The sequence below is a fragment of the Phoenix dactylifera genome, chromosome 13 (assembly GCF_051530095.1).
Source record: "Phoenix dactylifera cultivar Ajwa chromosome 13, Ajwa_hap1_PhDact_Kaust_v1.1, whole genome shotgun sequence".
Lineage (NCBI taxonomy): Eukaryota > Viridiplantae > Streptophyta > Magnoliopsida > Arecales > Arecaceae > Phoenix > Phoenix dactylifera.
This window is the reverse complement of record NC_143202.1, coordinates 7,680,710-7,697,368: the sequence shown is the minus strand read 5'-3', so window position 1 is coordinate 7,697,368 and position 16,659 is coordinate 7,680,710.

The window sequence follows — 16,659 nt, the reverse complement described above, 5'->3', positions numbered from 1 at the left end:
AATCAAAGATTTCTTTTTAGGCTTTACGTGGAAATTGAAATTTTGGATCTCTTTAGTTCATAATACAAAATAGTATTTTGATCAAAAAATTATTAGTGAATCCAAAGAATTTTGGTAGTTTGAATCAGAGTGCGCAACGAAAGCGTAGTGGTCTGAACTATTTTTCTAAGTTGGTCAGAAGTATTATTCCTTTAATTCGGCAAGTTTTAATAACAAAAGACTTGATTTGATTTTGAATTTTTGGATGTCGCTGCACTATCTTAGGTTCTCTAATTTTATGTCATGCTAAGGAAATGATTAACATCTTGAGACTAGAATTAATAGATCATCGATTTTGATTTTGGATCTGAAATATTTTGGTGTAGACCTATTTCCTCCTAAATCTGAAGCTTGTACTTCTTCAATTAATATCAACCCTCTATTTGAAAGAACTTGAGGTTGTCAAGTGACTTTGATGAATATTCCACTAGGGGTGGATTAGAGTTATTTATGATCTAATCTTGTGATAGATCGATTAATCAAAAGTAGTTGATATTTTGACAAAGAAACTTGATGTTCTTATTCAAAATTAAGACGTTGATTTTTATTTATGAGAGAGAGAAGTTTGATTTACATCATCTATAAAAGAACCAAATCTGGAGGTATTGGACCTTATTCTTATGATAAGATGAAATTATATTGATAAGTAGAACTATTGGAAGACTGAGGTTAGTCTTCTAGTAGAGAAGAATGTTGTTGGTTCTATGAATAATCTGAAGGTAGCTATGTAATTTTCATCAGTGGGGTTTTCTATTGTTGACAATTCTTGGAAGAATCTTGGGCATCTTAAATTTAGTATTAACGGATTGATGGTTACTTGATTGGACTTAGATCTGGAAAGTTTTAACATGGATCTTCTATTCCTAATTCTAACATTGTTAATCTGGCTATTTGAAAGGGCTTGAGGTTTTATAAGACAAAGGTTGATCATTATATCATGGAAAAAAAAAATGAGGAGCATTTGATACTAAAGCTTTCTCCTACTTACATTTAACCGATTAAATTTCTATGTAGAATTAATCAGGAGCAATTAATTTCTTTAAAAAAAAAAAGAATTATGACATGTTAATCCAAGGCTGGAAGGTTAGTCTTATTTTGAAAGAGATCAAAAGAACTTGCTATGAATCATAGATGGAAAGGATTAAGTTTTAAGATGCCATAATTTTGCCAAAATCTTGTGAGCTTGCATTTCGAGATGGGGATTGTTTAGGAGCTCGGGAATGATATGATGTTTCTATACTTTCAAAATTTGAAGCCTTAAGTGAGTTAATTTCGACGACGAAATTATTTTAAGGGGGGAAGAATGTGAGACCCTGGAACTGGGCCCGGTCCACTTAACCGGAACGGGATGGAGGGATCCATCCCGAAGAAGAAGGAGCCCCTGTTTTAGGGCTCCTTCTCCTTCTCCTTCTCCTTTGAGTCCACCGAGGGAGAGAGCCGCCGCACCCCAAGGAAGAAAGGGGGGAGGATTCTTCTTCGTGTTACCACCGAGAGAGAGAGAGAGAGAGAGAAGCCATGGCACGGGTGGCATTCTTCTTCCTTTGCTGCCGGAGAAGGAGAGAGGCGCCGGACGTCGGGGCGGAGGTGAGAATCCTTAGCCTTTCTCTCCTCTTCTTTCACTGCTTGGCCATGACGTGTGGTGGGTTGGAGCCGGCCGATCGCCGGATTTGGGTCCAAAACGGCTTGCTCTAGCCGTCGGTGTGTTCGCCGCCGCCAGTCGCCGGGGGTGGCCGGATTTGCTCCGCCACTTGCTGCCGCTGCCAAGGCCGGCCACCGCGGCCGCCTTGGGTTCGACCGGGAGGAAAGAAGAGGGGGCGGCGGTAGGGGGGTCATGGATCCCCTGTTTCGCCGAAGGAGAAGAAGGGAGTCGGGAGAGAAAAGAAGAAAGAAGAAAAAGGAAAAGAAGGAAAAAGAAAAGAGAAAAGAAGAAGAAAAAAAAGAAAAAGAAAAAGAAAAGAAAAGAACAGAAAAGAAAAGGAAAATAATTTAATAATAATAAAGAAAGAGAATGGTTTACCGGTATGAACCCAAACTCGGGGTGCTAGGCACTCCTGCGGGGCCAGCCATGGGAGGATATTAAAAATTTAAGTCTTTATATATATTTATTGTGATGAATTTTAAAAGATGAATACGATTTTTGAATATTAGGTTCTGGAAGGGATTTGTGGAATTAATTGGATTTGTCGTGGATCGCGTTCGCAAGGTAAGTGATGTAACCTCTTTACTAGATTTATCGGCAAACTAAATATCTGTTTTACGAATCGAATTTTTCGTGATTACGAATTTGATGCATGAATTATATGTATATTTTTAGAATATTGTATGACTCTAATTGAACGTATTTGCTTCTGGTTTGAATTGTATTTAATTGCTCTGACATCGTATTTTTCGACTTTAAACACTGAACATAATGTAAGAAAAGATAATGACTTGAAATAGATTCAGACTTGCAGTCGAGCTATGTTGAGGACCTTGCCAATGGAGGCTAATACATTGGTACCGCAAGAAGAATAGTCGGTGATATGACCCTGCCACAGGAAACATGTGGTCATAGTTTCTGGCTGTTGAGTTGAATCTGATAAATTAAAAGAAATTGAGATATGAACGACATTTAGTTTTGACACTGTATGTTGTTTTTATATAACTGAAATATGAAATAGACTTATAGAGAACAAACTGAACTTCGACCTGGCTATGTTGAGGACCCTGCCAATGGGGGCAGATACGTTGGCAATTGACTGTCCTGAAGGACTCACCGCAAGAAGATTAGTCGGTGTTGATGACCCTGCCACAGGAAATATGTGGTCATAGTCCAGGATCAACAAGATGAATTGAATATGTGAAAGAATCTTGAAACCGCGAAAAGAATCTTATGAATTCAAGAAATATTTGACTTATACTTTGGAACTGCATATTTATTTATTTTTTACATATTATTGCTTGATTTATCTAGCTAGAGTGTTCATTACTTACTGGGCTGTCTAGCTCATTATACCATCTCTTGTTGTTTTACAGATTTTGAGAACTAGTCTATGTTGGGAACCCGCCTATGCCGCTGATATTTCAAAACAAAAATCAGATTGCAGCGGAATCGGCATAAGCGGGATCGACGTTCATCGCATGAACGCTGTTTCTAGACCGTTCGTAGTTAGATAAGAATTAATAAATTTAAAATCTTTAGGGAGATCAAATCTTCACTTTGTGCGGGTAGATGATCACCGCAAACTGAAGCTCGTGGTTTTAGGTTGAGGGTTCGTTTGAAGCCGTTCAAACGTCCGGCCTCTACGGGTATCCACACGAAGCAGAGGACCTGATCAAAGATCTCTTGTCTTCCCGGGGTGCTAGCTCCCTTGCAAAGACTTCTTTTGATGGCTGATCTCCTCTCTTTCTTTCAACTCTTGAATATGCTTGAGAGGAGGAAGAAGAAGGATGAAGAAGAATCCCCACGCAGCCTTCTTTTCTTCCTTGCGTTGGATGAAGCAAGGGAAGGGGAGGAGACAGCCAACACTTGGAGTTCTTCTTCCCTTGCTTGCGGCTGAAACAAGGAGAGGGGAGAGGGTGGCCACGGCACAAAAGGGAGAGGAAGCAATTGCTCTAGGGCGCCGGCTTCATAAGCCTTCTTATAGCCATCTAGGGCTCCTCCAAAGTAGGAGCCCTAGATGACTTTCCAAAGAGGGGGCGCCGGCCCCCTCTCTTGTGCCGCACCAAGTGATCAAGGGGAGGGGCTTGCGCCCCTCCCTCTTGGTAAACCCTAGTCCACATTAGGGTTTGCATTGCCCTAATGTGGTCAAGCCCTAATCCTATTAGGCTTAGCCCAAGGGTGAACCAATGGATCCAATCTAGGTAAGTCCTAATCCAATTAGTACTTGAATCAATTTTGACTCAATTGAACTCTTCAATCCTAATCCAATTAGGAGTCTTATTGATTCATTAGATTAATAATTAATTGCGACTTAAGAAACTCTAATCCATATTAGGATGTATTTAATTTTAGTCCTAATCCAATTAGGACTCAATTTGAATTCGAAGTCCTAATCCAATTGGGACTTCTAGGAATCCTATTCTAAGTAGGAATTCACATTGAATTCAAAAATCCTATTTTAAGTAGGATTGTGGGAATCCTAATCCAAGTAGGAATCCTAGTCCTACTCCAACTAGGATTCTCAGTCCTAATCCAATTAGGACTCTAGAAATCCTACTCGAAGTAGGACTCTTGTTTCAAGTCCAATTAATTAATTTCCTTTGTTCCTTCTTCAACTGATTATCAATCGAATTGATTACTTGTGATTCCTAATCACTATTCAACCATCAGATCGGTCAATACTTCTAGTGTGTGTGACCCCATAGGTTCTACTCTGACTAGTAGTGAGATATATTGTGATCTCTATCACAATATCATTGAAGACTCCTTTCAATGGGTTGGAACGATTCCAACTCAACTCATTAGGGTTTATCGATCATCAAGATAATCCTTATGAGTCCCACCATCCACCAGTGACACCTAGCAGCATGTAGTGGCTACCCAGCAGAGTAGAATGGTGAACCTCTAGGTGCAGTTATCGTATGATACAGTCCTACTATCGTGGATCCCTACAGGACGGAGGTCATGGACAACTCGTCAAACCCCATCGTCTGTCATATGTAAAGATTTATTCGACTTAAGTTCGAGAGTGGAAAACTCTTTCTCCACTGTGCATACTGCCCCGGCCGAGGTCTTACGAACTTAGTCTTATAAATCACATAGGATCTCTCCTTATCTATCAAGGTCGATAGATTCCTTATAGGTGCATACCCTACTCCTACAGTGAACTTACTGTAGCCAATCTACACTGCATGGACCCATATGGCTAGGGACCATGTATGTGTGCAGTCAAACTACAATAACCTCCCTGTGAGTAGCCGAAGCACCGCAGGTCAAAGGACCAGTCACACTACTGCAACATCAAGCAAGTCACTGACGAGTGGATAGACATCCAAGTGACTTCTTGTCTTGGTCACGCTCAGTACCCTTGTTCTCTAACAAGCACCTGCACTATCACTTCAGTGTCCCTACACTGTGGACTCAAGTCTCGTCCATCCAGAAGGAAAGTGATCTGTGCACTGATCGGATCGATCACCGTCCTCGTGATGATCCATTGATCAGGAGCATTTAGAAATTAATCACCAATGACACATGGCTCAAATTCTCAACTCTTGAGAATATGCATCATTATCTTATTAATTTCTTGAACGATTCATAGACACATAAATAATATGAATGAAAAGATGCCTTTTATTTATTCAATAATAAATAGTCAAGTACAAAATTATGTCCCTAGAATTAACAATGTGTCAGCCAGATTGGCTTCTAGGGCATACATCTAACAATCTCCCACTTGCACTAAAGCCAATCAGTCATATATCTAAGCCCCATCTTCTCAAGGTGGGCTTCAGTCTTTTGCTGACTTAGCTGCTTAGTGAACGGGTCTGCCACGTTATCCGCGGAGTCTACTCTCTGCACTTCTACATATTTTTTCTCAACATAGTCGCGTATGAGGTGGAAGCGCCGCTCTATATGCTTGGACTTCTGATGAGACCTTGGCTCCTTAGCAAGAGCTATGGCGCCATTATTATCGCAGTAGAGTGTTATGGCATCTGATGTCATCACGTCTAACTCTGCAATGAATTTCTTGAACCAGAAGCCTTCCTTAGCAGCTTCAGAGGCGGCGATGTATTCATCTTCCATAGTAGAATCAGCAATGATCGGTTGTTTAGAACTCTTCCAATTCACCGTACCACCATTGCACAAGAACACATATCCAGATGTTGATTTCCTATCATCGACATCAGTCATGAAGTCTGAATCTGTGTACCCTTCTACCTTCAACTCTGATGATCCTCCAAAGACTAAGAATAAATCTTTAGTTCTTCTCAAGTACTTAAGAATATTCTTTACAGCTGTCCAGTGTTCCTCACCTGGATTCGACTGATATCTGCTTGTGACACTCACAGCAAGAGCTATATCAGGTCGTGTACATAGCATGGCATACATGAGGCTCCCTATTGCCGATGCATAAGGGATCTTGCTCATGCGTTGAATCTCTTCAGATGTGTTGGGGCACATCTTCTTAGAGAGATGAATTCCATGCCTAAGGGGTAAGAGACCCCTTTTGGAGTTTTCCATGCTGAACCTTTTCAGCACTTCCTCTATATACATTTTCTGTGATAGGCCAAGCATCCTTTTAGATCTATCTCTATAGACCTTTATTCCCAAAATATAGGATGCTTCCCCAAGGTCTTTCATGGAGAACTCTTTTGACAACCAGACCTTGACCGAGGTTAGCATGGGAATATCATTTCCTATCAGGAGGATGTCGTCCACGTACAGTACGAGAAATACGACAGCGCTCCCACTAACCTTTTTGTAAACACACGGTTCCTCTTCATTTTTGACGAAATCAAACGTTTTGATTGCCTCATCGAAACGAGTGTTCCAACTCCGAGATGCTTGCTTTAGTCCATAGATGGACCTTTGCAGCTTGCAGACCTTGTGATCTCCATCACTGGAAGTGAAACCCAAAGGTTGTTCCATATAGATATCTTCATCAAGATGTCCATTCAGGAATGCAGTTTTCACATCCATCTGCCAGATTTCATAATCATGAAATGCTGCAATGGCAAGCAATGTTCGGATGGATTTTAGCATGGCTACAGGTGAAAAGGTCTCCTGATAGTCAATGCCTTCGCGCTGACTATACCCTTTCGCCACAAGTCTTGCCTTATAGGTCTCTACCTCTCCATCCGAACCTATTTTCCTTTTGTAGATCCATTTGCATCCAATAGGTACAATACCTTCTGGTGGGTCTACTAAGGTCCAGACTTGGTTGGAATGCATTGAGTCTAACTCTGACTTCATGGCTTCCAGCCATTTCTCGGAATCGATATCAGATATCGCCTTGTTGTAGGTTTTGGGATCCTGTATGTGATCCCTATCTCCCACTAGGAACATTTCCTCGGTATCCTCTTCTAGTATACCTAAGTATCTATCGGGAGGATGGGAGACCCTACTAGATCTACGAGGTGGTCGAGGGACATCGTGTACTGGCTCTGTATGAATGGGTTCAATAGGATCCATGACTCGTTGCTTTTCAGAGACTTTCTCTTTAAGCTCAATTTTCCTCCCACTGCCTCTATCAAGGATAAACTGATTTTCCAAGAATATAGCATGACGGCTCACAAACACATTGTGATCCTCTGAGACGTAAAAATTGTATCCTAATGACTCTTTAGGATATCCTATAAAACGAGCACTTATGGTCCTAGCCTCTAGTTTGTCCGCCTGTAGTCTCTTGACATGGGCCGGACATCCCCAAATCTTGAGATGACCAAGACTTGGTTTCTTACCATGCCATATCTCATACGGTGTGGTAGGAACGGATTTAGAGGGAACTCTATTCAATAAATAAATCGCTGTGAGTAAGGCATCTCCCCAAAGGAACATAGGTAAATCAGTGAAGCTCATCATGGACCTGACCATATCTAATAGGGTCCGATTCCTCCTTTCTGACACCCCGTTGAGTTGAGGTGTACCCGGAGGTGTCCACTGTGAGACTATGCCATTTTTCTTGAGATAGTCCCGGAATTCCCCACTAAGGTATTCTCCTCCTCGATCTGATCGAAGAGCCTTAAGAGGTTTTCCAGTTTGTTTTTCTACTTCATTCTTGAACTCTTTGAACTTTTCAAAAGATTCAGACTTGTGTCTCATAAGATACACATTCCCATACCATGAATAATCATCGGTAAAGGTAATGAAGTACGAATAACGTCCCCTGGCTAGCACATCGAATGGGCCACATACATCTGTATGTACTAGGGTAAGTATTTCAGTGGTCCTCTCCCCATGTCCTACAAAGGGCAATTTAGCCATTTTTCCTTGAAGACAGGACTCGCAAACTGGATATGACTCGGAAGTCAATGAGCCGAGAAGCCCATCTTTATCCATTTTGTTCATCCTATCTTCTCCAATATGGCCAAGTCTGAGGTGCCACAAATATCTTTGGTTTATCTCGTCTCTGGATCTCTTGGACCCTTTGGCACTCACTTCTTGCTCGATAACATTCACAGATACATCCATATGTAAATGATAGAGACTGTCAATCATAAAACCACGTGCGACTATTTTATTTCTTAAATAAATAGAACAGCAGTCTTTGTCAAATGTAAAAACATGACCTTCCTGTGCTAGACATGAAACAGAAATCAAATTTCTGCTAGCAACAGGTACATAATAACAGTCTCTAAGTAATAAACTAAAATCAGACGGTAGTCGCAGATGGTAGGTGCCCACAGCCACAGCAGCAACTTTTGCCCCGTTGCCAACCCGAAGGGTTAACGCACCTTCCGCCAGCCTTCTACTTTCCTTTAGACCCTGCATAGTAGTGCATAGATGAGCACTAGAACCAGAATCTATAACCCAACTAGAAGTAGAAGAAACCGTTGGATTAGTTTCAATTATGAGCAAGTCTATACCTTCTGAAGGTGTGTCACCTTTCTTGTTCTTCAGGCTCTCGAGGTATGAAGGACAGTTTCTCTTCCAGTGGCCGTCGACATTGCAGTGGAAACATTTTCCTTTGTCATTAGCCTTTTTCTTTTGAACTTCCTTCTTCGGCTTTTTGTCTTTCTTCTACTTCTTAACAGGCTTCTTTTTCTTCCAAGTAGACTTTCTCTTGGAACCAGAAGTCAACTCAGCAGCAAGGACATTGCCCCTTGAACTTTTCAAGGCTCCCTCAGCAGTTACCAACATGTTGATCAGTTCAGTCTTAGTGCATTCAATCTTATTCATGTGGTAGTTTACTATAAACTGACCAAATGAATCAGAAAGTGACTGTAGGATCAAATCCACTTGTAATTCCTTGTGCATGTTCATCCCGAGCTTCTCAAGCTCCTCAAGGTCTTTGATCATGGTCAGACCGTGATCATGGACAGACTGCCCTTCGCGCATCTTTGTCTTGAAGAGCCTCTTGGACACTTCAAAACGAGCTGTGCGACTCTGCTCACCATACAACTCTTGCAGGTGTGCTAGTATGTCCCTAGCAGTCTTGAGATTCTCATGCTGGCATTGGAGTTCATTAGACATGGATGCCATCATATAGCACTTGACTCTAATGTCATCATCCAGCCATTTTTGATGCATCTGTCGCTGAACATCAGTAGGACGTGCTGGTAGTGTGGGGATATCTGAATCGAGTATGTAGCCTATTTTCTCACAGTCCAAAATAATTTTGAGGTTTCTAAGCCAGTCTTTGTAATTGGTTCCGGTCAATCGGTTGGTCTCAAGAATACGGATCAAAGGGTTTGAAGCTGACATTGTATCTGCAGAGAGTAAAGATTCTAGTTAGACTTTTGTACTTGATCCTAATCTGTTCTAAGATCTTTTAGAACAAATGTAACTCCCACTATTTTCTTGAATCCCTCATACTCCTCTGGTAGGGAAACGGAAATCCCACACGACTAGGGTTTCTAGTAGGTACTGCGGTCCCACCAATTTACATGCCACCTCACCTAACAGTTATTGGTGACACATAGATTGATGAATGTACAACTCTTGTACAATGCTTCTCAAGCATGTTGCAGTGTAACTTGGTCTCTAAGCCATGAAGACCTCACCTAACAGTTATTGGTCCCATTTCTTAGTTAAGTCAGACCCACCGTATAACCGTAGGAATAAAGTCGTCATTGGGTCCTCACCTAACAGTTATTGGTGCCCAACCCCACCTTTACCCTACAACATCTCATATCTATAGAGAGGTCCAGCCCCCCGATGCAACTTGACCACTGTGTCCAGCCGAGACAAATCAACATTAGAAAAGGCTTTAGCAGCTCTACTACAATGGAAGACCTATTAACTTAATATTGGTTAATCAGGTCTTAGTGTTTGCAACTTGAGCCCTTCATAAGAGGTAATCGAACAATTGGCCAGGTAAGCATGTGGGAGGCTCCCCTTACTCAGAGAGTAAGGTCCTAATTAAGTAACCACCTTTCATGCTTTCCTAGACACCAATTAGATCAATTAATCTAATATGACTTGCTCATGTCGGTTCACTCTCGACTTGATTGAGGAGGTTTTTGATTTAGGTCTCAATTGGGTTTGCTACATTACATGTAAACCTATCTACCCGACTCTCATTCACATCACATGCAAACGGCGCATTGCAGGCATTTATAATCGCAGCAATAATTAAAGCTAAACTTTAAATCGGTGATGATCATGGATTCTAGTTAGGTCGTATTACAAGCACATGCACGTCAATCGATCAACTGGTCTTCAACTCTTGAATAGGTTCCAAGCCTCCTTGACTCGATCCTTGACCAACTCTTGATCCAATCGCCATCAACCGCTTAGACCCCTGATCATCTCATGCATCATCTTCGACTTGATCGTTGACGTACATCACATCACAGAAATACAACCAAATGTAAAATAAAAATAAAAATAAATTACATCTCCTTTTAGGAGGCACGCAGGCCTCTCAAAACATCAAATAAGATGCATGCAAGTATCTGAAAAATTACATGACATCGCAGATCACATCGCAGGTCATTACATTTGATACCAAAAGGGTTTGAATCCTATGATCATCACCATATGCAACAATTATAATTTTCAGATCTGATAATTAATTGATTATCTCATGACATAGGTTGCTGATCATGCTAATCATGATTCTAAACTTTGTAATCACATTAACAATGCTATTAGAATCATCCTTTTATCATATAAAAATTAGCATGTAAAAATCAGCACCCTAGAAAAATTCTGCATGCAGAAATTTTCAGCATGCATGATCATTTAATTTTCAGATCTAATAAGCCTACTTATAGTTAATTCTTACCTTAAACTACGAAGCCTAGGCTCTGATACCACTATTGGGAACCTGCCTATGCCGCTGATATTTCAAAACAAAAATTAGATTGCAGCAGAATCGGCATAAGCGGGATCGACGTTCATCGCATGAACGCTGTTTCTAGACCGTTCGTAGTTAGATAAGAATTAATAAATTTAAAACCTTTAGGGAGATCAAATCTTCACCTTGTGCGGGTAGATGATCACCGCAAACTGAAGCTCGTGGTTTTAGGTTGAGGGTTCGTTTGAAGCCGTTCAAACGTCCGGCCTCTACGGGTATCCACACGAAGCAGAGGACCTGATCAAAGATCTCTTGTCTTCCCGGGGTGCTAGCTCCCTTGCAAAGACTTCTTTTGATGGCTGATCTCCTCTCTTTCTTTCAACTCTTGGATATGCTTGAGAGGAGGAAGAAGAAGGATGAAGAAGAGGATGAAGAAGAATCCCCACGCAGCCTTCTTTTCTTCCTTGCGTTGGATGAAGCAAGGGAAGGGGAGGAGACCGCCAACACTTGGAGTTCTTCTTCCCTTGCTTGCGGCTGAAACAAGGAGAGGGGAGAGGGTGGCCACGGCACAAAAGGGAGAGGAAGCAATTGCTCTAGGGCGCCGGCTTCATAAGCCTTCTTATAGCCATCTAGGGCTCCTCCAAAGTAGGAGCCCTAGATGACTTTCCAAAGAGGGGGCGCCGGCCCCCTCTCTTGTGCCACACCAAGTGATCAATGGGAGGGGCTTGCGCCCCTCCCTCTTGGTAAACCCTAGTCCACATTAGGGTTTGCATTGCCCTAATGTGGTCAAGCCCTAATCCTATTAGGCTTAGCCCAAGGATGAACCAATGGATCCAATCTAGGTAAGTCCTAATCCAATTAGTACTTGAATCAATTTTGACTCAATTGAACTCTTCAATCCTAATCCAATTAGGAGTCTTATTGATTCATTAGATTAATAATTAATTGCAACTTAAGAAACCCTAATCCATATTAGGATGTATTTAATTTTAGTCCTAATCCAATTAGGACTCAATTGGAATTCGAAGTCCTAATCCAATTGGGACTTCTAGGAATCCTATTCTAAGTAGGAATTCACATTGAATTCAAAAATCCTATTTTAAGTAGGATTGTGGGAATCCTAATCCAAGTAGGAATCCTAGTCCTACTCCAATTAGGATTTCCAGTCCTAATCCAATTAGGACTCTAGGAATCCTACTCGAAGTAGGACTCTTGTTTCAAGTCCAATTAATTAATTCTCTTTGTTCCTTCTTCAACTGATTATCAATCGAATTGATTACTTGTGATTCCTAATCACTATTCAACCATCAGATCGGTCAATACTTCTAGTGTGTGTGACCCCATAGGTTCTACTCTGACTGGTAGTGAGATATATTGTGATCTCTATCACAATATTATTGAAGACTCTTTTCAATGGGTTGGAACGATTCCAACTCAACTCATTAGGGTTTATCGATCATCAAGATAATCCTTATGAGTCCCACCATCCACCAGTGACACCTAGCAGCATGTAGTGGCTACCCAGCAGAATAGAATGGTGAACCTCTAGGTGCAGTTATCGTATGATACAGTCCTACTATCGTGGATCCCTACAGGACGGAGGTCATGGACAACTCGTCAAACCCCATCGTCTGTCATATGTGAAGATTTATTCGACTTAAGTTCAAGAGTGGAAAACTCTTTCTCCACTGTGCATACTGCCCCGGCCGAGGTCTTACGAACTTAGTCTTATAAATCACATAGGATCTCTCCTTATCTATCAAGGTCGATAGATTCCTTATAGGTGCATACCCTACTCCTACAGTGAACTTACTGTAGCCAATCTACACTGCATGGACCTATATGGCTAGGGACCATGTATGTGTACAGTCAAACTACAATAACCTCCCTGTGAGTAGCCGAAGCACCGCAGGTCAAAGGACCAGTCACACTACTGCAACATCAAGCAAGTCACTGACGAGTGGATAGACATCCAAGTGACTTCTTGTCTTGGTCACGCTCAGTACCCTTGTTCTCTAACAAGCACCTGCACTATCACTTCAGTGTCCCTACACTGTGGACTCAAGTCTCGTCCATCCAGAAGAAAAGTGATCTGTGCACTGATCGGATCGATCACCGTCCTCGTGATGATCCATTGATCAGGAGCATTTAGAAATTAATCACCAATGACACATGGCTCAAATTCTCAACTCTTGAGAATATGCATCATTATCTTATTAATTTCTTGGACGATTCATAGACACATAAATAATATGAATGAAAAGATGCCTTTTATTTATTCAATAATAAATAGTCAAGTACAAAATTATGTCCCTAGAATTAATAATGTGTCAGCCAGATTGGCTTCTAGAGCATACATCTAACAGTCTATTGGAGATTCAAATTGGGAGAGCGACTAGAAGGATTGTGGCACAAGTTATCTTAGATTAGGGTTATTTGAGTTGATTTGTTATTATGGACATTTATTATGATTGGTGGACTTTTGTTTAAGAACTAGGTTTCTGCATGTTGGTAAATGATTATTCCGCTGCGTATTTAGACTTGTGAGACCTTATGACTTGAGTTAGTCAATGGAATAAGATTGCATTTATTCAGTTAAATTATTTTAGAATTACATAATTGAGGTGTTTGGTTTAGATGCCTTGCATGCTCGTGGGGAGAGTTTCCTACGGGTGTGCGGCGGTTGGCGCGACCCCCGGCTCGCGATCTCGGGCTGGGGGCGTGACAAAAGGTTTGTAGAGTCTTCTGGAGGATAAGATCGAATACAGGTGACGAAGGAAAATTCTTCCATTTCTTTCAAACCAAATATGCAAAAACATCACCCTCAACAGTTGATCCCATGCTCTTTTGATCGAGTGATGGAGGTTCTTTCTTCTCCAAGAGGTCCATAAAGAATGTAGATTAAACGACCATCCTCTAAGATTCAGACAAGCTATAAAGGTGGTCTGAATACTTCTAGTGAAGGGGCATTTGAGGAAGAGGCATGAGGAACTATCTCAATGGGACCACCACAAAATAGGCAACTAGCACTCATTGCCCATTCTTTTTTAGCTAGAACCTCGCCAATGTGCAGTCTATTCTTCAATGCGAGTCATAAGAAAATCTTAAATTTTTCGGGCACTGCCGCTTTCCAGACCACTTTGTAGTTAGGGGCATAGAAGTCCTCCATATTAATGAATATATAGTTAGAATTAATTGTGAATGAACCATGCTTTGAGAGTTTCCAAGCTGGGGTATCCACAATTCAAGATAGTTTTAAGTGTGGACAACAGATCTAAAAAACTCTACAACTGCATCATTTGAGGTTGGGATAAAGGACCATGAGAGAAATTTTCTAGCGAAGCATCCTCCAACTTCACTAAGAGGCTACCAATATGTTTTTCTTTGAAGCATATAAATATAAATCATCAAAGAGAAGAGCAAGAGGGACTGTGCCAATTCATGTATCCTCCCAAAATCTTATGCTACTTCCATTTCCTAATTTGAAGACTGTACAGTTCCATAATGTTGTCAAGTCCTAGCTTATGTCTTCCCAAACAGGGGATAGCTTGCAGATGCTTTTTCTGACACTTACGCCAAACCTTCTTCTTGAGTAGTATGAATTTTTGATCTGACTCTGCCAAGTGGAGCCAGTGAGCCAGTGCCTGAGAGTAATTCCCAAGCCCATTTTGCCGACAAAGCCATATTCATGCTCTTCAAGTTCTTGATAACAAGTCCTCCTTCTTTTGTCCTGCAAACTTTATCCCATCTCAATTGAAGCCCTTCACACCATCCTTCCCCAACCATAGAAAAGCCTTCCTCATCCGATCAATTCTCTTTAAAATGGAATCTAGTGAGTCAATTCCTAACATGTTTACTCATTTTACAAATATTATACATGGACTTAAAAGTCTTGGTAAATTTTATTCTAACAATGATTTGGTAAGAAAGATTCTCAGGTCATTGCCAAGAATTTAGGAGGCCAAAGTCACTCATTCAAGAAGCCAAAGATCTCAATATTCTTCCTCTTGAAGAACTGCTAGGGTCGCTGATGACTCATGAATTATCCATGAAGCAAAGTCAGGAAGAAGACGAATCTAAGAAAAGAAGAATTGTTGCTCTCAAATCTACTTCTCAACTAGAAGAAAAGAGTGAGGAATCAGACAGTTCAGAGGGTGATGAAGAAATTACCCTCATTATAAGAAAATTTAGAAGGTTTATTAGAAGGCAAAGATTAAGAAGAAAGTCTTCGCTAAGGGGGAGCCAAGTAAAGAAAAGGAGAAAAAGCAGCTGTTGGTATGCTATGAATGTGGGAAATATGGCCACTTTAAAGCAGTCTGCCCATTAATAAAGAAGGCCCTGAAAAAGCTTAGAAAAGAGACAATGGTTGCTACTTAGAGTGATAGTGATGAATCAAGCTCAAAAGAAGAAGAAACCCAAGAAGCAGCAAACCTATGCCTCATCACCAATGGGGATGAGGTAAATTCTGAACCTCTAAATGATTTTATTTTTATTTAACTTTAGCATGCCTTTTATGATTTATTAAATGAACTTAAAAATATTAGTCAGAAGAATAAAAAGCTAAAACTAAAAAATCAAACTCTAATTAATGAAAATAAAAATATTTCAAAAGCAAAAAACCAAAATAAACTTTACTACAAGAAAATTAGAATTTAAGTAAAGAAGTAAACAAGCTAAAACTTTTTGTTGATAAATTTATCTTGAGCTCTAAAAATTTAAACATGATTCTTGATAGCCCATAATTATTTTTGAAAAGGCTAGACTTGGCTATAATCCTCTGTTAAAATAGAGACCCTTAAAGAAAATGTTTTTCAAATCTTCAAACTTTCAAACAAGGAAGATAACATGTTTTAAATGTGGATTTACTGGACACAAGTACTTTACCTACAGTCATAAAGCAATTAACTTAAATGATAAAATTGCTATCAATAAAATTTGGGTTCCAAAAGGAACCATAATTGCTAACCTGCAGGACCCAAGAGAGCTTGGGTACCTAAAATAAAAATTTGATTTCTATGTTGCATTTGTGTCTAATAACTTATGGAGAAAACAAAAAAAGGTACTTAGATAGTGGGTGCTCTAGACACATGATAGGAGATAAATCTTAATTCATTTCTCTTGAAAGAAGCAAAGGAGGGGTGGTCACTTTTGGAGACAACAACAAAAATAAGATCATTAGAATTGGTAAAATCAATATCACTCCTTCTGCATTTATTGAAAATATTTTACTAGTAAATGAACTAAAATATAATCTTTTAAGTATAAGTCGATTATGTAATAAAGATTTTAAAATAACTTTTGAGTCATCTATATGCATTGTGTCCAATCCCAATGATAATGGCAGAAGGTTCATAGGGCATAGGTATGGTAATATATACTTAATCAATCTTGACCATTTATCCATGAAAAACATGCAATGTTTGGTTGCCATGAATGCCAAAATCAGTGACATTAGTTGGTTGTGGCATCGTAGATTAGCTCATGCAAATATGGACTTTATTTCTAAACTAGCTAGAAATAATCTAGTCACAAACCTCCCAAAGTTAAGTTTTGTAAAAGATAAAATCCGTGATGCATGCCAGCTAGAAAAATAGACTCGAGAGTTTCATTTAAAGCTAAAAATATGATTTCAACTTCTAGGCCTTTGGAACTTTTATATATGGATTTATTTGGACCAACAAGAACTTTAAGTCTTGATGGTATACATTTTGGATTTATCATTATTGATGATTTTTTT